This window comes from Podarcis vaucheri (genome assembly GCF_965113315.1).
Source record: "Podarcis vaucheri genome assembly, chromosome: 14".
Taxonomy (NCBI): domain Eukaryota; kingdom Metazoa; phylum Chordata; class Lepidosauria; order Squamata; family Lacertidae; genus Podarcis; species Podarcis vaucheri.
The window spans coordinates 52,490,994-52,511,539 of NC_138752.1; the positions used below are offsets into that span (position 1 = coordinate 52,490,994).

The following is a 20,546-nucleotide window of genomic DNA, read 5'->3' on the forward strand; positions in this document are numbered from 1 at the left end:
TTTTTTTAGATAGATGTTCTGTCTGTTGGATGTTTTGAATAAAAACACACTTGTCATTTGTCAAACAATAATGACCAATAACAAAAAACCCCCCAAAGGCATAGATAATTGATAGCCTTGCCTGAACACCTTACCCAACACAGACAAGTGGTGAGAGGTGAAGCGAAGAAAGATTGGTTTGAGGAAACATGTCTTTAATTTTAATTTTCCTTTATTGATAAGGATCCAGAATTGCTGGGCCCTCTGCTGCTGTAGCATTTATGGTTATGCTGTAACATTCATGTGACTTAATTGATTGTTGTGTGTTATTATTTCTACAGCTATTCTTAATCAAGTTGGATCCCTTGTACTGCAAGTTTCCCTCCTTCCTTCCTTCCTTGGGTGAAAGGAAGCTGTCTTCACTTCAAGCAAGGCTGCAAGAAGATATTCAAAAGACTCCTAACACATTTCAATTTCAGCACATTTGCTCTCTGACAATATTCTATATTCTATAGCCTCTGATTTGAGTGCCACTTAAGGTACATGTGACACCTTGCGAAAACTACTCGAGTGTCATGGAAACGTCTCAGCGTCGGTCGCAAACCGCAGGTGTGAAGTCATCAACGTGGCCTGCCTAAAAATGAGGGGGGGGTATGTCATATGCATGTCTTAAAAGAAGATAACCAGAACAGCAAAGGGTTTGCTTGCTTAAGGGCATTTCACACACACACACACACACACACACACACACACACACACACACACACACCATACTTAGCATATAACAGGAGCCTTTGTTTGTGGCTCAGCCTTGTCTAATTCAGCTATTGCAGGCATGTCCAACAGGTAGATTGTGATTTACTGGTGATCTACTGGTGATCTACTGGTAGATCACTGGACATCTGTGGTAGATCACTGGTAGATCACTGGCTCCCCCCCCCAAAAATGCTCAACATCTTTGTTGTTTAGTCGTTTAGTCGTGTCCGCCTCTTCGTGACCCCATGGACCAGAGCACGCCAGGCCCTCCTGTCTTCCACTGCCTCCTGCAGTTTGGTCAAACTCATGCTCGTAGCTTCGAGAGCACTGTCCAACCATCTCGTCCTCTGTCGTCCCCTTCTCCTTGTGCCCTCCACCTTTCCCAACATCAGGGTCTTTTCCAGGGAGTCTTCTCTTCTCATGAGGTGGCCAAAGTATTGGAGCCTCAGCTTCACAATCTGTCCTTCTGGTGAGCACTCAGGGCTGATTTCCTTAAGAATGGATACGTTTGATCTTCTTGCAGTCTCTCAAGAGTCTCCTCCAGCACCATAATTAGGCTCCTTCAGCTCAACATCTTAGAGCTCAACAACTATGACCCGAACCCCCCAACAGGGGGTAGATCACTGCCAGTTTTTAACTCTGTGAATAGATTGCAGTCTCTTGGGAGTTGGCCACGCCTGAGCTATTGCATGCCTATGATTTCAAAGTTCTCCACTGCAGGGATGAGACAGAGGGGCGCAATTTTGCCTCCACTGCATCTCTCATAGGGACTAACTTCCTTGCAGATTACGCCAAATGCACATGTGCTTCTGCTTGAACAAATCAGCTTGCAGCTAGAACTCTGGTTTCTTTTTTCCAGGAGCAAAGAGCAACTGCGCTCCATGGAGTGTGTGTCTGTGTGTTGAAGGAGAGGGAGAGCACTCTACACTCCAGGCAGCCACACAGTTCAGGTCAGGCCTAATACTTCACTTCGAGAAATATGAAGATGCCCTCCCATCAGATGTCAAAGAAATAAACAACCATCTGACGTTTAGAAGACCTTTGAAGGCAGCTCTGTTTAGGGAAGTTTTCAATGACTGATGCTTTAATGTATTTTTAATCTTTTGTTGGAAGCTGCCCAGAGTGGCTGGGGAAACCTAGCCAGATGGGTGGGGTAATAATAATAATAATAATAATAATAATAATAATAATAATAATAATATTAATGGCATGCATCAAGAGACCCAAAGAATAGTTGTTGCTTTTAAACTTGGGGTCTCTCAGTTTAAAGACAGAGGAGAACCACAGTGCTCACTTCGGCATCACATATACTAAAAAAAAAAAAAAAAGAGAACCACAGCTTCTAAGGGCAGTCATTGTGAGTGAAGGAATCTGTGGAAGGGCTGCAGTCCAGCTGTTCCACTGCTTAAAAACGAAGGGTTCCTTGTTGGAGGTTGCACATAGTGGGGTAGGAGAGGTCAAAATAATGCCAATATATTTCACCTCTGGCAACCAATGTGCCTCTCCTCTTTGGATTTGTATAGCAGATGAGTCTGGAAAGCTGGGAACACAAATTTTCACGGCCCTCTCGCAGCTATGGTGGCTCATTTGCCAGAAGCAATGTTACTTTGCGTTAACTCTAGAAGGGTATACTTGATTCCAATCAAACGAAGCCCCCTACAGCGCAATATACATCAGTATACAATATACGTCGGGATGTTGCGTTATACTAGGGTGGAGAACAATAGGCCAAGCAGGGCTGTGCGTGAGGGAAACGTGTGTCTGAGTTTTGGATGGCACTGGAAGATGGAGACACAGAGATATGTCTTGCTCTGTGCTGGACCCAAGTCTGTGAGTTGGGGGCTTCTCTGGAAACCAAATGGAGAAGTAAGATCTCTCTTTTTTTAAAAAATATACTTTTCAGATATATACATTTCACTAATTTTACAGTCATTTTGACGTTTTAAAACTTGACTTCCTTCCCCCTCTCTCTGGGGTTCCTTAAATTTATTTTTAATATCTTCTGCAAATCCAAAGTAACTTAATCTGCTCATTTATTCACCTACTTTAAATATATACTCTTATAAAACTGCAGGTTATTACAATAATCCTGCCAATGTTCTTATCTGCTTACAGTTTGTTTGTAAATATTCCGTAAACCCTTTCCATTCTTTTATAAAAAGTTTGTTATCTTGACTTCTTATTCTTCCAGTAAGTTTCAGAATTTCTGCATATTCCATAGGTTTTTGTATGCCTTCCTCCTTTACTGGGTCTTCTTATTTTTTCCATTTTTGGGCAAGTAACATTCTTGCCGCTATAGTCGCATACATGAATAAATGTATATACAATTTAGGTAGTTCTATCCCTATAATTCCCAAGAGAAAGGCTTCTGGGTTTATTTGTTTTTACAAATGCTATTTTAAACATCCTTTTCATTTCATTGTATATCGTTTCCAAATAAGCTTTAACCTTACTACAAGTCCACCATATATGACAAAAAAGAACCTTCTTTCTCTTGGGGTGTGAATGCTTTGAGCACCTCCATCCTAAGCTGAGGTTGTGTAAATGAAATGAATGTAAGTGTAGGTGTGTAAATGAAACCACGTATCCAAACGAAACCAGTGTCTCCGCTGACTTTTATTCCAAGGAGCAGAGCTCCGGGAAAGCACAGCAACCCCTGGAATCTCTTGGTGCTCGGAGATTGGGGAGTGGGCTGTGGGAATGTTCAGGGATGCAGGAGAGGGTATATTGTTAGATTATAGCCTTTCCAACTTGTGTTAACAAGTTCACAATTTAGCAGAGTAACATACCCCCTTTTAAACTCACAGCGGATGCATTTTCTCAGGCTCGCTAAAGCCTCTATAATAACTGTTCTGGTATTTCCCCCTTATTCCCTCATAAAAGATAAGACACGACACAGCCTTCTATAAAAGTACAGTGGTACCTCGGGTTAAGAACTTAATTCATTCTGGAGGTCTGTTCTTAACCTGAAACTGTGCTTAACCTGAAGCACCACTTTAGCTAACGGGGCCTCCTGCTGCTGGTGCGCCACCGTTGCACGATTTCTGTTCTCATCCTGAAGCAATGTTCTTAACCCGAGGTAATATTTCTGGGTTAGTGGAGTCTGTAACCTGAGGCGTATGTAACCCGAGGTACCACTGTATAAAAAGAGTTTACTCACATTCTGTTCACAATTGGATCCCAGAAGGCAGACTTAGCTTAGAAAAGTAATATATACCTGGAAACTACCTCATAAGGAGACAGTCCCTCTGTCGAGCATCTTTGGCTAAGCAGATGTTGCTTCTTCGTTGCATGTAGTCAAAAAGAGAGAGAGATGGCTGCCCTGCCCTGTGCTTTTGTCGTTACCTGCACAAGTGAGGCCACACCCACCTCCAGTCACATGCAGAGGAAATTTGTCCCAGCCCAGAAGGAAACAGGAAGTTTACCTGCTGGCTAGATAAACATTCCTCCCCATGTGCAAACATGTTCTCTCTAGGAATGTGGTACTTGACTGCTCTTGTGTTTCACATCCCACATGGGCAATGATACAATAGGTAAAGGTAAAGGACCCCTGGACGGTTAAGTCCAGTCAAAGGCAGCTATGGGGTTGCGGTGCTCATCTCGCTTTCAGGCCGAGGGAACCGGTGTTTGTCCACAAACAGCTTTCCGGGTCATGTGGCCAGCAGGACTAAACCGCTTCTGGTGCAACGAGACACCGTGATGGAAACCAGAGCTCACGGAAACACTGTTTACCTTCCTGCCACAGCGGTACCTATGTATCTACTTGCACTGGTGTGCTTTCGAACTGCTAGGTTGGCAGGAGCTGGGACAGAGCAATGGGAGCTCACTGCGGGGATTCCAACTGCCGACCTTCCGATCGGCAAGCCCAAGAGGCTCAGTGGTTTAGACCACATTTACTTATGCAATTGCAGCTTTGCGTGGGTGGTGGGGAAATAAATAAATGGAGAATTGGGGGTGGGAATGACAGTTGCAACGTGTCATCCAAGATCTTACACAACCTTTAAAGAGCCCAACAGGCAAGGGAGAGGCTTAAAACTCTTTCTGTGGCAGCAAAACCTAGGGGGTAAGAGTTTTTGAGCCCCCCACCTTGCTTCTTGTGGGAGCCACCCATAGCCTGCCAGTGACCTTACATGACCTCCCCAGAGTCCAGTAAGGCAGAGATGGTCAAACGTATGTGAGGGTGGTTGCAGAGGTCTTCCTGGCTTTGCACAAGAGCAGACCCAGGGCCAGATTTACATATAAGCGAAACAAGCTATAGCTTAGGGCCCCACTCTCTTGGGGGCCCCCAAAAAATTAAAGGAAAAAATATATATTTCCAAAATATAAGATAAAATAAAAATAAAACTTACATACAGCAACAGTGTTTTGTGTTGTGTAGGCTCCTATGATGTAACTCATGGGCTAGCCTCCTCCCTCAAATATCACTGGTTTGCTCATTTCTATATATAGGATGCCTACATTCTGCATGGACTTGTTGCAAGGCAAGATGTGCAAATGGCTTGAGATACCTATTAGGTCCATCAATTACCATATAGCATATATTCAACACAAAAAACAGTGGCAATTTGTTGTTGACAAAGGACAGCTGGGCATAGAAAGGGGCCCATTACCTTCAGTAGCTGAGGGCCTCATCAAACCTCAATCCGGCCCTGTGCAGATCCCTGTGCATAAACCCCGCGTCTCTTTTGGGCCTGCTGTATTTAAAAAACAGAAAATGGGGTGGAAAAGCTCCAGTGCAATTGCACCATCGCCTCTCCCACAGGCAGCTCACAGGCCAGCAAAATTAAAAAGGAGAGGGCTGTAGGGTCACAGCGAAAACACAACATAAAGGCCACACAGAGTACTACATGGCGGGTTCACGGCTGTGATTTAACAACCAGAAAGCTAAATTGGAGATGTTCCTGTATAGATCTTGGCATGGAATTTAATTCTATTGACTCCACACCTAATAAATATGAATGCTTTATATCATTAACTGGGAGAATTGCCCAAACACATATACCTAAGAGATGCCGGTGAGAATTTGCTCTCGGCCTTATTAAAGAGAACAGCAAAAGTATTTCATATCTCCCTGTAAATTATTTGGAGTTATAGAGCAAAGTTCCGCCTCCACAGGAAACCACCCCAATGTGGCAAAATGCTAATGAAGCAGACTGATGTAGACAGGAAAAGGGCAGGAAATGATACCACAAGCTAATTTAATACTTTTTTAGTTGTTGTTTTGTGTTTTGTTTTTTTGTTTTTTTAAAAAAAGAGGGTTTGGGCAGTGATCCGAAACCTTCAATACTATGCAATGTCACCAGCAAACAGTTTTGCTGCAGCACCCGTCAACTTAATCAACCCACTAAGAGCTTGCTTGCACCCATCCTGGAATAATTATCCACGTCTAACAACTTAGCTTTCCTCAGTTTTGAGCTTTGTTAAACAGGGAGTAGCTCCGCAGCTGCAGTAGGAGCAGCTCTGGCAGATCAGATCAAAGCTCCATCTAATCCAACATTTTGTTTCACAGGAGAGGTATGAAGGCAACGGTCTTCACTTGCTCGCTTCCAGTGCCAGGTATTTACAGATAGGCTGCCTCTGCCTCTGGAGGTGCCACTTAGGGCTTGTCTTGTGCCTAGAAAGCAGGGGTCCAAATGGCTTTCTGCTTGTGCCGTTCATGGGTCTGAGCAGTTTTGCCTTTGCCCTTCTGCTTTCTCCGGGAAAACCTGATCTTTAGTGCTGAATCGGAACAAACAGCAATCCATGGAAAACCCAATTGCTGTTTGTTCCAATTCGGTGCTAAACCGTGTGTTTGGTAAATCAACGCAGCTACCAAACTTATCCTGGCTCCTTCTATTTCCTAGTCTTAGGGCAGATCTCTTGCAAGGTTTCCCTCATGCAGGAGCCTTTCCAAACCCAGAGGCTACGGCACAGTGCAGAGCATGCACTTTGCCAATCAGATGTGGCTCCTTCTATAAGCCCTCCTTCTGCTTAAGGATGTTTTGCATTGCAGCTGCAGGGCAGAAATCCCCCAGGGAAGAACTCCTGTGTAAAACACATGGAATTGTACCAGAGCTGCACATGAGCAGTGCTGGATTTACATATAAGCTAAACAAGCTATAGCTTAGGGCCCCACTCTCTTGGGGGGGCCCCAAAAAAATTAAAGGAAAAAACCTGGATGTACATTTCCAACATATAAGATAAAAAACAAATACAGTACCGTATTTTTCGTTCTATAACACGCACCCGACCATAACATGCACGTAGTTTTTAGAGGAGGAAAATCCGTAGGCATGCCACCTGTAGGCATTTCCTCCATAACACGCACAGACATTTCCCCTTACTTTTTAGGAGGAAAAAAGTGAGTGTTAAGGTGCAAAAAATACGGTAAAATAAAACCTACATACATCAGCAGTGTTTTGTGTTGTGTAGGCTCCTATGATGTAATAATAGGCCTGCTAGCCTGCTCCCTAAAATATCACTGGTTTCTCCTTTCTATATATAGGGTGCCTACATTCTGCAGGGACTGGTTGTATTTCAGTTCAACAATTACTTTGATAAAATACATATTTTGTTATATGCAAATGGCTTTAGATACCTATTAGGTCCACAAATTACCATATAGCATGTATTCAACACACAAAAACAGTGACAATTTGTTGATGGCAAAGGACAGCTGGACATATAAAGGGCCCCATTACCTTCAGTAGCTGAGGGCCGCATCAGACCTCAATCCGGCCCTGCACATGACTTCCTGTAATGTTATTGCACAACTTGTGAGTATTTCCATCAGGTGTGCCCAGAAACAACTGGTACCGCATGTCCCGAGTCTCTCCAAAATCAATGATTCATGTTTTTTTTAAAAAATAAGAAAGACATGTACATCACCTTTTTTAAAAGGAAAGGAAAGAATAAGAATGTTGTCTTATATTCGTGGTTCACTCACTCATGTCCCTAATGAGACTAGATAGATTTGTAGCCTCTGGATTTAGCAAAGATTGACTTACTTCAAAGTAAATGCATTTTCGATCAGGATGTTAGTTACGCTTTTCGAGCTAAACAATAATGTAAGTACACTTTCAGTTTCTAATCTATTTTTAAACAGCGTCAGGCTTTGATTGGAGTTTGGGTGTAGCTTCTTCCGCGCTCTGGTGCTACTACATCAAACACAGTTCCTTCTGCACTCCAGTGCTGCTGCACTGAATAGCAAGGGAGAAGGGGAAATGTTGCTAAATAGCAGACTACAGTTGTAGCTTGGTTTTGGAACAGCTTAGTTCCCGAATGTTTTGGCTCCCGAATGCCGCAAACCCAGAAAGACTGTTCCAGTTTGCGAAATATTTTTGGAAGCCGAACATCCGATGGGGCTTCTGCGGCTTCCGATTGGTTGCAGGAGCATGTTTCAGGCAATCAGAAGCCATGCTTTGGTTTTCGAACATTTTGGAAGTCAAATGGACTTCTGGAATGGATTCTGTTCGACTTCCAAGGTACGACTGTACTAGGTTTGAGCTTGCTCTATGTCTCCAGAACTGCCTCACCAGATGTGTGGCATGGCACAAACTCTCCAGCTAGCTATCTTAGCAGCCAAGTTGTACCTTCAGTACAGCTGCACTGGAGTGCAGAAGGAGCCACATTTAAAATTCAGGAGAAAAACGGAGGGCTCCCGAATATTGGTGAATCAGAATAGTGGGTGAAAACATAATAAAGTTAAGGAATTGGTGCATTAGTTGAGTTTGCAGATAGCTCCGGCAGCATATGGAACAGTGGCAGCGCTGATCCTTGGTGACAACTTGATAAGTATCTGAAAAATGGAGGTGGTGGCAAACACGGCCTTTGCCAATGTGGACATCTGCTTCCACATTTAACATGTGACACAAGTGTGAACGCACCTAGCAAAATTTGCCGGCCTTGCATCGCTTGTGGTTCTTGCAGAGAGACGTTTTTAAAAACAAAACATTCAAAAACGGTAGCACTTTTAAGAGCAATGGAACAAGACGAGAAAAGCAGAGGGGGATGATTGACGGTGCAACAGAAAGAGACAAAGGACCAGCTCCCGTATGCACTGATTCCATAGCGTAGCTATGTGCAACATCAAGAAGTCTTTCTTTTTATCTATCCTGACTCTTCCGACATTCACCTTCATTGTCTGCAAGTTCTAGTGTTATGAGCGAGGGAGAGAAACTTTTCTCTATCTGATTTCCACATGCTTTGCATACTTTTGCAAACTTCTATCATGTTGCCTCTGAGTTCCCTTTTCTCTAAGCTATAAAGTCCCAAATGCTTCAGCCGTTCCTCCATCCCCTTGATCTGAATCTTTGCCGACTCTGCAATATCCATTTCGAGGCGAGGCAACCCGGAAAGCACCCAGTATTCCAAATGTGGTCACACCGTCACTTGCTTTAGAATAAAATGTCCCTATCTTCATGAGGAACGTTGGAAGGTATGGACCAGGCCCCAACTTTATTGCTGGAAATCTTACCACTCCCAGATGGGAGTCATCCTCATCATTTATTTGCATGATGCCTTTCCACAACAAACTGTGCTCTAGGAAGTAGCGGCACCCAGGGCGGCGCAGCCTGTACGGACTGCACATGCACGGCTTCCCATACGGGGTGCCACTCGCGCATGGCGGCCATACGAGATACCGCTCATGGACGGCGCACGAGAGCAGCAGCCTGTACAGACGCTGCGCAAGTGGCGCCCATACAGACTGCGGGTGCCACCAGCCGTTCTACAGCTGGAGGGAAGCAGAGGCCATCTTGTCACCCCTCCCAGAGTGGCAACTGGGGCAGACCGCCCCCTCTGCCCCCCTCCCTACGCCACTGGAGCTAGGTGGCTCACAAAATGGGGGAAGAATGTTACATAATTCACAAGTTACAAAATATAACAAAATCTAAATAATCAACAAGGAAAGCATCTCATTAAGAAATACAGTCGTACGATACCTTGGTTCTGCAACGGCTTAGTTGCTGAACAAATCGGCTCCCAAACACCACAAGTGTTCCAGTTTGCAAATGTTTTTGGGAAGCCAAACATCCGACACGGCTTCCGACTGAGTACAGGAAGCTTCTGCAGCCAATTGGAAGCCACACCTTGGTTTTCGAACAGTTTCGGGAGTGGAACTGACTCCCAGAACGGAGTACGTTTGAGAACCAAGATACCACTGTCGTCCACAAAACTATATAATTCCCTCCTAATTCATTACAAGAACCATAGCTGTCAACTTTTCCCTTTTCTTGCAAGGAATCCTATTCAAAATAAGGGAATTTCCCTTAAAAAAGGGGAAACGTTGACAGCTATGATAAGAACATCAAAAGAGCCTGCAAGATCAGGCCCATTTAGTCCACCATCCTGTTCTCACAGCAGCCAAGCAGATGCCCCAGGGGTAAACCAGCAAGGAGGATCTCCTTCTTTGGAGGTCTTTAAGCAGAGGCTTGACAACCATATCTCAGGAGTGCTCTGATGGTGTTTCCTGCTTGGCAGGGGGTTGGACTCGATGGCCCTTGTGGTCTCTTCCAACTCTATGATTCTATGATTCTGTGATTCTATGGTTCTATGATTCTATGATCTGAACCATAGCTGTCAAGTGTCCCTTATTTGAAGGGACAGTCCCATGTCCTGCTGCTGTCCCTTATTGATGGATGTCCCTTAAATGTCCCTTAAATGATGTCCTTTAAATTTCAAAGGAAGCAGCTCCTCTCCCTCCCTCCCTGCCAGGGAGGAAGGAGGCTCCAACTGTGTTGCTTGGCTGTGTTGCTCACCCAATAAGAAGTCTAAGAACGACTGGGGGGGTGGAGCTTGCATGCCTTGTGTGTGGCTAGTTAATGCAAGCTGAGGGTTTTTTTGAAAGCTGGACGCCATTTTGTTGCACGTGCTCCTGCAAACTTTGCAGTGCAAAGCCAGGCCAGGGAGCCATCTTAAGTTGAGGCTGCATAGGCCTTGTGGTGCATGTGATTCAGATTCTAGTCAGTTGAACCTCTGGTTACAAAGTTGGTTGGACAGTGTTCTCGAAGCTACCAGCATGAGTTTGACCAGACTGCAGGAGGACAGGAAGACTGGAGTGCCTGAAACAGGTGAGGCTGCAGGTCCCTTATTTTGGCTGCTGGTCCCTTATTTTCAAATCTGTAAGTTGACAGCTATGATCTGAACACAAGAGCAATTCTCCCTCCTGTGGCTTCCAGCAGTTTCAGAAACATACTGCAGCAAACACATGATATGTGGAGTGGCCTTGGCTTTAGGGGTGAACCTGAGTTCAACAGAGTGACATCCAGTAATTTGCACTGTATGGTCAATGCAGGTGGGTGCTCATGGGCTCTACACCAGTTCACACATGCAAATCTTAAGAGCATCACTAAGCAGTGTCTGCTCACATGCACACAGGGTTCTTCAAGGGAGGATCTGGACATGGAGGTGTCTGCAATTGGTCTGATGCTGGCTGGACAGCTGTGGCCCCTTTTGTGCACCGATGACCTGGCCACTGTCCTCCACGCTCTGGTGACCTCCAGCCTGGATTATGGCAATGCGCAAGGCTGTCCTGGAAGATGACACGGAAAGTTCCACTGCTCCAGAGCACAGAAGCCCTTAGATCTGTTTATGACTCCTGCTTTAAAACAGCTGTGTTGGTTGCCAGTTGTTTTTTTTTACAGAAGTAAGTGTAATGTCTCTCATATTTTTTCCATGTAACATTTTTACAAATTCGTTTCATTTGTTGAGACCTTAGGGGGAGAGAAAAAAAAGGGGTGGAGGGAGGGAAGATGGGTGGGGTGGGGTGGGGATGTTTCTATTATGCTTAATGTATGTAGGGTTTGGTGTCAGCGTTGCTTGTGTTGTTCACTTGTGTTCCTTTGGTGGTGAGAGAGGTTGGGGTTGGCCTAGGGTGTGGTTGTTTGTTTGTGATTGGCTGTGGTGATCTTTGTTTTCGTGTGTGAGTGGGGTGGGTGGGTGTTTTGGATCAGGTTAGCCATATTGATTTGTATGCTGTTGGTGGATTATTGTCATTGTCTTGTTGGGCTGTGTATGTGATACCAAGATGAAGGTCTACCAGGCTTGCGTGTTGAGTGCACTGCTTTATGGTAGGGAGTCATGGGCAACTTACAGCTATCAGGAGTGATGCCTTAATGACTTCCACGTGCGCTGCGTCAGGAAGATTTTGGGCATCACATGGAAGGAGAGAGTCTCAAACAAAGATGTGCTCTCCCAAGCCCACACTCTCCCAGCATGTTCGCACTCCTGTCTCAGTGACGTCTACGCTGGCTTGGTCATGTCCACAGAATGGAAGATGGCAGGATCCCCAAGGATGTGCTCTATGGGGAGCTGGCTTCTGGCACCAGGCCAGTTGGCACACCAACTCTGTCTTATAAAGATGTCTGCAGACATGATGTGAATGAAGGCTGGGAGCACCAGCCCTTCCATGCAGGAATTTTATGCAGACGACTACGTGCTTAGAGATAGACAATCAGGCTGTGCATAGCAGTGACCAGAGGAATAACAACAACAACAATTATCATTATCATTATTTATAAGCCACCCATCTGGCTGGATTTCCCTAGCCCAGGCATAGGCAAATTCGGCCCTCCAGCTGTTTAGGGACTACAGCTCCCATCATCCCTAGCTAACAGGACTAATGGTCAGGGATGAAGGGAATTGTAGTCTCAAAACATCTGGAGGGCCGAGTTTGCCTATGCCTGCCCTAGGCACTCTGGGTGGCTCCCAATAGAATTAAAAGCACAATAAAACATCAAACATTAAAGACTCCCCTAAATTCTGATTCCCAATTCTTTCTGCCTTCAGATGTCTTCTAAAAGTCATATAGTTGTTTATTTCCTTGACATCTGGTGGGAGGGCGTTCCACAGGGTGGGTGCCACCACCGAGAAGGCCCTCTGACTGGTTCCCTGTAACTCGGCTTCTCGCAGTGAGGGAACCACCAGAAGGCCCTCGGCACTGGACCTCAGTGTCTGGGCTGAACGATTGGGGGGGGGGAGACGCTCCTTCAACTATACTGGGCCAAGGCTGTTTAGGGCTTTAAAGGTCAAACCAACACTTTGAATTGTGCTTGGAAACGTACTGGGAGGAATGATCGCTGGGAGGAGCACAGAGAGAAGTAACACTGTGGTGCATCTGCCCCAGCTGCAACTAAACATGTCTCTCCCATGTCGGTCTCTACAGCCACAGCAGGTGCTGCAACCTTCCAGTGGTTTGACTTCACCCGCAAAGATGCACAATTCCCAATGGATGCCAACCGTGAGCAAAAGTGGGCAGAGTCTTGGATGTGATGCTCACCTGTGCACAGTTTCCTCTGTGCAGTGAGCTGTATTCCAGCCACATAGAAGCCAGAGGTTTTTGCACATGCATCTCTCCATTCTCCATCTGTTCAAGGAAGATGTGCTAACAAAGTCCAAGGGCAAATGCCAGCCGGGCAAAAGCCTTTCAGTGTCGTATGGAGAGGTGGGGTCAGGGGGAGATTCCCAAGGGATGGATATATGTGCACATGTCAGAGAGGGTAGACTTTGATGCTGCTTTGAGGCACATTCCTGCCTCCCTGAGATTCATCCTGCTTGAAACAAGGAGCTTTGAGCATCCAAATGTAAAAGGATGGGGGAAACAGAAATAATCGGGAATCAGACTCTGAGGGTGGGGTGGGCCAAGGGAGGAGGAATCAAGAGAAAACACAAACACAAAAAAACCAAGGGTGGAAATAAAAAGAGAACGAGGGTCCTGAGATGGATCTTGGCGTCCTCAGGATTAGTGTTAGCTCAGAGCATGCAAATCAAAGTAATGGCACAATAATTTTAATAATTTACCACAGGAATTTAGTGCATCTATTTAAAGGGATTTCAGAAGTCGCGAGAAAGGAGATGAAAGCTTGGCATTTAATAAAGGCTTTAATCTACACACCCTCCGTGTTGTTACGCATAATGATGAGGGGGGGGGGGAGGACAATGGTTATGGAGGCAACAGAAGGCAAATGCTTCCAAGGAGCTGGACTTTTTTGGCTGTTTTGAACACTGCATTGGCCTCCAGGACATCATCTGTTGCCATTTCCCCAGCCCTTTTGCTGAAAAGATGGTCAAACGAAAGCAAGCAGCTGCAGCGCTTGGTTTCTTTCCCTGTCCTGACTTTGGGCCAAATGTCAGGACGGTCAGGTTCATCTTTGGGGCTGATTGGCACCTGACCTTGGTTTTGTGGGAGGGCAGCACAGAAAGCGGGATTAATCCGCCTATCTGGGGTCTGTGTAATTTTCAAGAGTTTCTTCCTAAGTCCACCCCATCCCCATTTCTGGATCAGAGAATTTCAATTTAAAAAAATCACACAGAATTTTACATTTCTGGCATACAATTGCGTCCTGAAATTTGCAAAAAATGATTGCAACTTTTGAGCTAAGGATTGTATTTCAAAACTAAGAGGTGTGCACACTGTAGGGTGACTGTGGCACCATACGTTTAAAGCATGTTTAAGATGTGTTGCTCCCCACCCAAAGAATACTGAGAACTGTAGTTTGTTGTGTTGGGAATTGTAGTTCTGTGGGAGTAAACTACAGTTCCCACGATTCTTTGGAGGAGACCCTCTGCTTTAAATGTACGCTAAATGCATGTTGCATACGCAGCTTGCATGTGTGTTCTAATCCACCTGTTAGTCCAGGAAGTGCAAATCAGGGGGGGGGTCACTTTGCAGACCAAATTAAATCCTCAAGTGACACTATAAGGTGCAGGGACAGTGGTACCTCTGGTTACGAACTTAATTCGTTCTGGAGGTCCGTTCTTAACCTGAAACTGTTCTTAACCTGAGGTACCACTTTAGCTAATGGGGCCTCCTGCTGCTGCCGTGCGATTTCTGTTCTCATCCTGGGGCAAAGTTCTTAACCGAGGTACTACTTCCGGGTTAGTGGAGTCTGTAACCTGAAGTGCTTGTAACCCAAGGTACCCCAGTACTATATTGGGTTGGACTAAATGTGTGTGTGTATGCATGGATTTTTCTTGGAGGGGGGTGGTTAGAGAGCAGGATAATGCCCGCTGGTTCCATGTCCTATGTACATTCAACAACATTGTGGAAAGAACCTTGAAAAAGCACAATTGTGCACACAGAGTATAAACTTCATACACCCAGAGGGTCCTTTTTTTGGGTTATTTATTCCCAACCTCCCCAAGTGGTTTACTTTGTTTTAAAAAATGGGGAAAAATTATCATCATGAAAATTCTTCAGCGTTTTAGTGCAAATTTCTCCAAATGAACATTTTTTTTGGATTACTAGTCCACACATTTTTTTAAAGCAATTTCTCCTAATATAATGCATTCTTGCTGAAATATATATATATATATATGCACACCTCCCCCTAACACATGTATTTTTGTAAACATCCTTGGGTTGGAGAACTGAACAGAAAATTTCGGATGAGTGCGAATTTTGAGGGACAGTGGGGCTTCAGTTTCCATATTGCTTTGAGAAGCGAATTTGCTAAATTCGGCTTGAACTGAGAACTGGCTCAAATTTCCTCCCACATCCCCCCTCCTCTGTGGAGGACATTGCATGGATGGGGCACCATCAGGGAAGAGGTTCTCCCTCCATGTTCACCACCCACCTAACTTCAGATAACAGAGGAGGGCCCTCAAAGGGTGCCCATCGATTTTGGGCAGTGTCACAAAATAAGTCAGCGAGTGCGTCCCGAGACATTCCTGTAGATGCTGAACACCTGCAGGTCCTGCAGAGACCAGGATGGGAGGCTGGGTGTTCTCTCATCACCCTTGACCATTGGCCATGCTGGGGTGCTGAGGCTGCTGGGAACTGGAGTCCGACAGCGTCTGGAAGGGCAGGGAGAAGAGGCGGCCAGAATCCTTCTCTGAAGTTCCAGAGATTCTGCAGAAACCCACGTAGGAGCTGAGTCAATTTAAGAGCCTACCTTAAAACCTTGCAGGAAGACACTTCTCGTTGCCGGAGAGCAGTCCAAGAGAAAGGCTTCGCTTTCGGAGGTTTTCAAACCAGCACCTTGTTCCGCCGCTCAGCGGCAGAACCGCTCTTGTTCTGTCCCACCATCTTGGCCTCCTTCCTCTTGCTCTGCTTGCACCCCTGAAAGCGTCGCTGCTGTGGAACGGTGCAATGTGCTTCCGGAACCAGCCACCCACCCATTGCTGGCCTTTGCAAACCTGGTGCCTATATTTAGCATGGGGTGGGGGGGCAGGGGCCAGCCTTGCTTCCCCCTTCTTCTCTGTTCAGAGGCAGAGAGAAGCTTGCAGCAGTGCAGCATGGTTCCTCTTACAAGGGGAAAACCAGAAAGGAAGTTTTATCTGGGAGCCAGAAAGCGTCCTTGCCACCTAGAGAGGGGGGTTTAATGGGGGGGGGAGCAGCACCTGGAAGATTGACCCCCAGACCATCAACTGCACACCCCCTCCCCCGATATTTGTCTGAGGAGTGCGGTGGGGGAGGAATTTAATTCAGTTTGAATTTAAGGCAAAACTATCTGTTTCAAAACTGCTAAAGCAACACACAAACTGAAGCACGGTCATCATTTGAAATCCACATTTCTCTGAATGCTGCAATGCAGTTTTCCAGGAGCTGTCTACAAAAATACAGAGATTAGGGGAAATCGTACACATCTCAATGAAAACAGCATAAAAAATTGCATCAGTTTAGGGAAAGCTGCATTGCAAAAATGTGTATCTTAGTCAAAACAGCACACAAAACTGTGTTTATTAGGAGAAAGTTACACGAAAACACTCGTGAATGTTTGCCAGGATTTTTTTTCCCCATGGTAAATTGCTGCAGAAATGTGGATAATTTTAGGTTTGGAAAAAATGAGAATCTGAGAGAATGGAAACTGACAAATTCATCCATCCCCACTGAGACAGCAAGAAAGCAAAGTACCGCTGTCTAAATGTTCAGGAATTGGTGCTTGATCATTTGGAGTGCCCTTCATGAAACTCATAAGCTTTGCCTCTACTTTAGCCATATTCACAGAATCATAGAATCGTAGAATTGTAGTTAGGAACAAAGAAGAACCACCCTATCCTCCATAATGAGAAATTGCAAGCATGGATTCAATGTTATAATGAAACAAACTAGCCCCGAAACAAAATAATCCAAATTCTGTGCTAAGTAGAGGTGTTGTAGTTCAGGATTGTGGGGGGTGGAGGGATTGAAGACCCAATTCTATTTCTGCAGCAGGGTCTCTGTCTCCGGGATCCCTGAACTGGCCAATCAGACTGTAAGGAGAGCCTTTTAGCCACTGAGAAGGTGTGACTGGAGCCAGCCACTGAGGATGGGCTCCTAGGATCACTTTGGAGAAGTCACAAAGGAAGAACGTCAAGGGGTTGTACCATATAGAATCATAGAATGGTGAAGTCCAACCCCTTGCAATGCAGGAATCTCAGCTGAAGCTGAGCAAGGGGAATCCACAATATGTTCCGAAGCTAAGCATTTAGGAACGCAAAGTGCTTCAGTTTCTAGAGAAAGGTGTGCAGGTTCTCTTACATGCAGTGGAACGTCAAGGAAAAGACAACCTACCGTATTTTTCGCCCCATAGGACGCACCGGCCCATAGGACGCATCAAGTTTTTTTGGGGGGAAATAAAGAAAAAAAATTTATTCCCCCCCCAGGCGCTTGTGGGGCAGGCGGCGGGGAGAAGCGCTCTTCTCCCCGCTGCCCGCCTTGAGATCAGGTCCGGGGGCAGCCTGGAGACGCGCTGCGTCTCCCTGCTGTCCCCGGAGTGTGGGGCAGGCAGCGGGGAGAAGCGCTCTTCTCCCCGCCGTCAGCCTCCAAACCACTTCGGGAGACAGCGGGATGGCGGCGTTCCGCCTCCCTCTGTCCCCTGACCTTGTGGGGCTGGAGCTGGGGCTCTCCTGAAGCCTGGAGAGTGAGAGGGGTCGGTGCGCACCAACCCCCCTAGCTCTCCAGGCTTCAGTGAAAGCCTGCATTCGCCCCATAGGACGCACTCACATTTCCCCTTCATTTTTGGAGGGGGAAAAGTGCGTCCTATAGGGCGAAAAATACGGTAAGTCACTCTGAGATAAGATATTGGAGCACACCAAAATCATTTGCTCATGGAAATGCATAGAAAACAGTAGCAAGGGAACACAATGAGATCTGCACCGATCACTGCAATGCACCCCTTATTATGATTATTGTATAATCTTAGGGGGAGGTGTGGCTTCACGGTGGCTGCAAAGGGACTCTGTGCTTCTGAATTTACCACTATGCTGCTGGTGCTATGGAAAGCTCAGTTCCTACAAATTAAGCCGACGTCCACATTTCCCTCTTATTTTGCATAATTGATTCTGCCTTTGTATACGGCTGCCATGGACTGGCTGGATGCAGAGAGTGGAGGGGGGAACCATCTGGGGAACCCCCAAAGGAACCCCAGGGTAAAAAGGCTCAGAGTCAGGGGATTGGTGGTGGGATGACGATGAGTGATCAGAGAGAGAAGGCTGGGAGGAGGCGGTGTTGGAAGCTGTGTCCAGGGCAGCTGTCTAGCAGCTCCATTTGGTACGCAGGCTGAGACCCTACCTGCCCATGGACTGTCTCGCCAGAGTGGTGAATGCTCTAGTTATCTCCCACTTGGACTACTACAATGCGCTCTACGTGGGGCTACCTTTGAAGGTAACCTGGAAACTGCAACTAATTCAGAATGCAGCAGCTAGACTGGTGACTGGGAGTGGCTGCTGAGACCATATGACACCAGCCCTGAAAGACCTACACTGGCTCCCAGTACGTTTCCGAGCACAATTCAAAGTGTTGGTGCTGACCTTTAAAGTCCTAAACGGCCTCAACCCAGTAGACCTGAAGGAGCATCTCCACCCCCGTCATTCAGCCAAGACACTGGGGTCCAGCTCTGAGGGCCTTGTGGTGGTTCCCTTACTGTGAGAAGTGAGGTTACAGGTTACCCGGCAGAGAGCCTTCTCGGTAGTGGCACCCACCCTCCCATCAGATGCCATTGAAATAAACAACTTTCTGACTTTTAGAAGACATCTGGAGGCAGCCCTGTTTAGGGAAGTTTTTAATGTTTGATGTTTTAGGAGGCCCAGCCAGATGGCCGGGGAATCATCATCATCATCATCACCATTATCATCATCATCATCATCATTATCTGAAGAGGCAACAGGGTTGAGTGAGCCAGAAGAGGCTGGGGCAGAGAGCAGTCCAGATTCAGAGGCAGAAGTGAAGGCTGGTGAGGACAGGAACCAAGAAGCAGAGTGGAGACAGACTGCTGGAGAAGCCGGGGAATCTTCCCTTCCTGCTGTGACCAGCTCTCCTCCCCTGATCTCCCAGAACCAACAGACACATGAAAAGAGCAGAAGAGAGATTGGTTGCTCACAGAAAAAAGTCTCAGATTGCTTGGAAAGAAACCCTGGAGAGGAGGGGACTGTGGGAAGACCTTCAGTCCTCGCAGCTCCCTCCTTGAGGCAAGAGCTACTGAGAGGAGTTGGTAGGATCACTAGGCCTGCAGTATTTTGGTTTCTTTAAATGAAGAAGTAACTTCACTGATACCAGTGGGATTTTTTTATTGCTGACTCCAAATACTGACAATGGTTTTGCATAATTATTTTGGCTTTGCTAATCAGGAGGAAGAGCACACAATGAAGGATACCGAGGTGCTGCCTACAACCTCCAGAAATCTTATCCATCTTCTGAGATTACAGCAGATATCACCCACACACTTGTTTGCATATTGTTGCAATCATGAGGTCTAGAAACCTGCCCTTTCCCTGCAAACAGTGCAAGATTCTCAACAGACTGAATGTCCTGTCCAGTATCACGTTCTGTAGGGGTTTTTTGTGCTGGCTTAGAATAGCAATATATGGCTACCCCTAAAAGCCCTCCGTAGAAGCGGCTGATTGATCTCTTGAGCCACACAGGGTGTTGAGTAAAGCTCGCACACAACACGACGCTTTTGTGTTTTTGTTTTTGGCTGAAAAATTAACACAGCCCAGAAATGAGGTGGGATTTCCGACAAGCCTTTCCGTCTGTCATTTCTCATTCTGTTTATCTTCCTCATGAAAGCCTTTAAGTTTCCAGCTTTGCACATCCTTAATTGCTGAGTCAGCTGCCACAGCTCAGAGTCGTAAAAATCTATTTTCAAAGGGTCCAATGGTTTTATTTTCCAATCATAAATATGGAATTTAATTAGCAGCTTGCTGCTAATGAAGTCATTGTGGAAGAGAAGATGGGCAGAGGCACTGAAACTTCAAGCATAAAACACAAACAAGAAGTGTCATGTGGACACACTTCTGCAGTAACTGGGTTAACACTTTGGGGTCCTTCTGCTTTTCAGTAAAGGCTTCTTTCACTAACATCTTTCATCACATGCACTCCAATTCCTCTGCCTGTGACCAGGGCCAGATTTAGGTTGGATGAGGCCCTCAGCTACTGAAGGTAATGGGTCCCTTTCTATGTCCAGCTGTCCTTTGTCAACAACAAATTGTCACTTTTTGTGTTGAATACATGCTATATGGTAATTTATGGACCTAATAGGTATCTAAAGCCATTTGCACGTTACAAAATATGTATTTTACCAAAGTAATTGTTGAACTGAAATATAATTGAGAAGAAGTATTTGTCGTTTAGTTGTTTAGTCGTGTCCGACTCTTCGTGACCCCATGGACCAGAGCACACCAGGCACTCCTGTCTTCCACAAGAAGTATATTAATAGTGAAATACACACTGCAGGTTCTTTTCTTTTCTTTTAATCTTATATTTTGAAAATGTACATCTAGGTGTTTTTTCCCTTTAATTTTTTTGCCCCCCCCAAGAGAGTGGGGCCCTAAGCTCTAGCTTGTTTGGCTTATACGTAAATCCAGCACTGCCTGTGATCAGTAACAAGGTGAGAATTGTCAGTAAGAGACATGCC

General features: G+C 45.8%; 1 protein-coding gene across 1 annotated transcript in view; it reads right to left on the reverse strand.

The window, feature by feature from the left end:
• Positions 1-20,546, reverse strand: part of CARD11 (caspase recruitment domain family member 11) — a 108,159-nt gene that overhangs the window by 58,108 nt on the left and 29,505 nt on the right. The gene's annotated exons all lie outside the window — the stretch shown is intronic.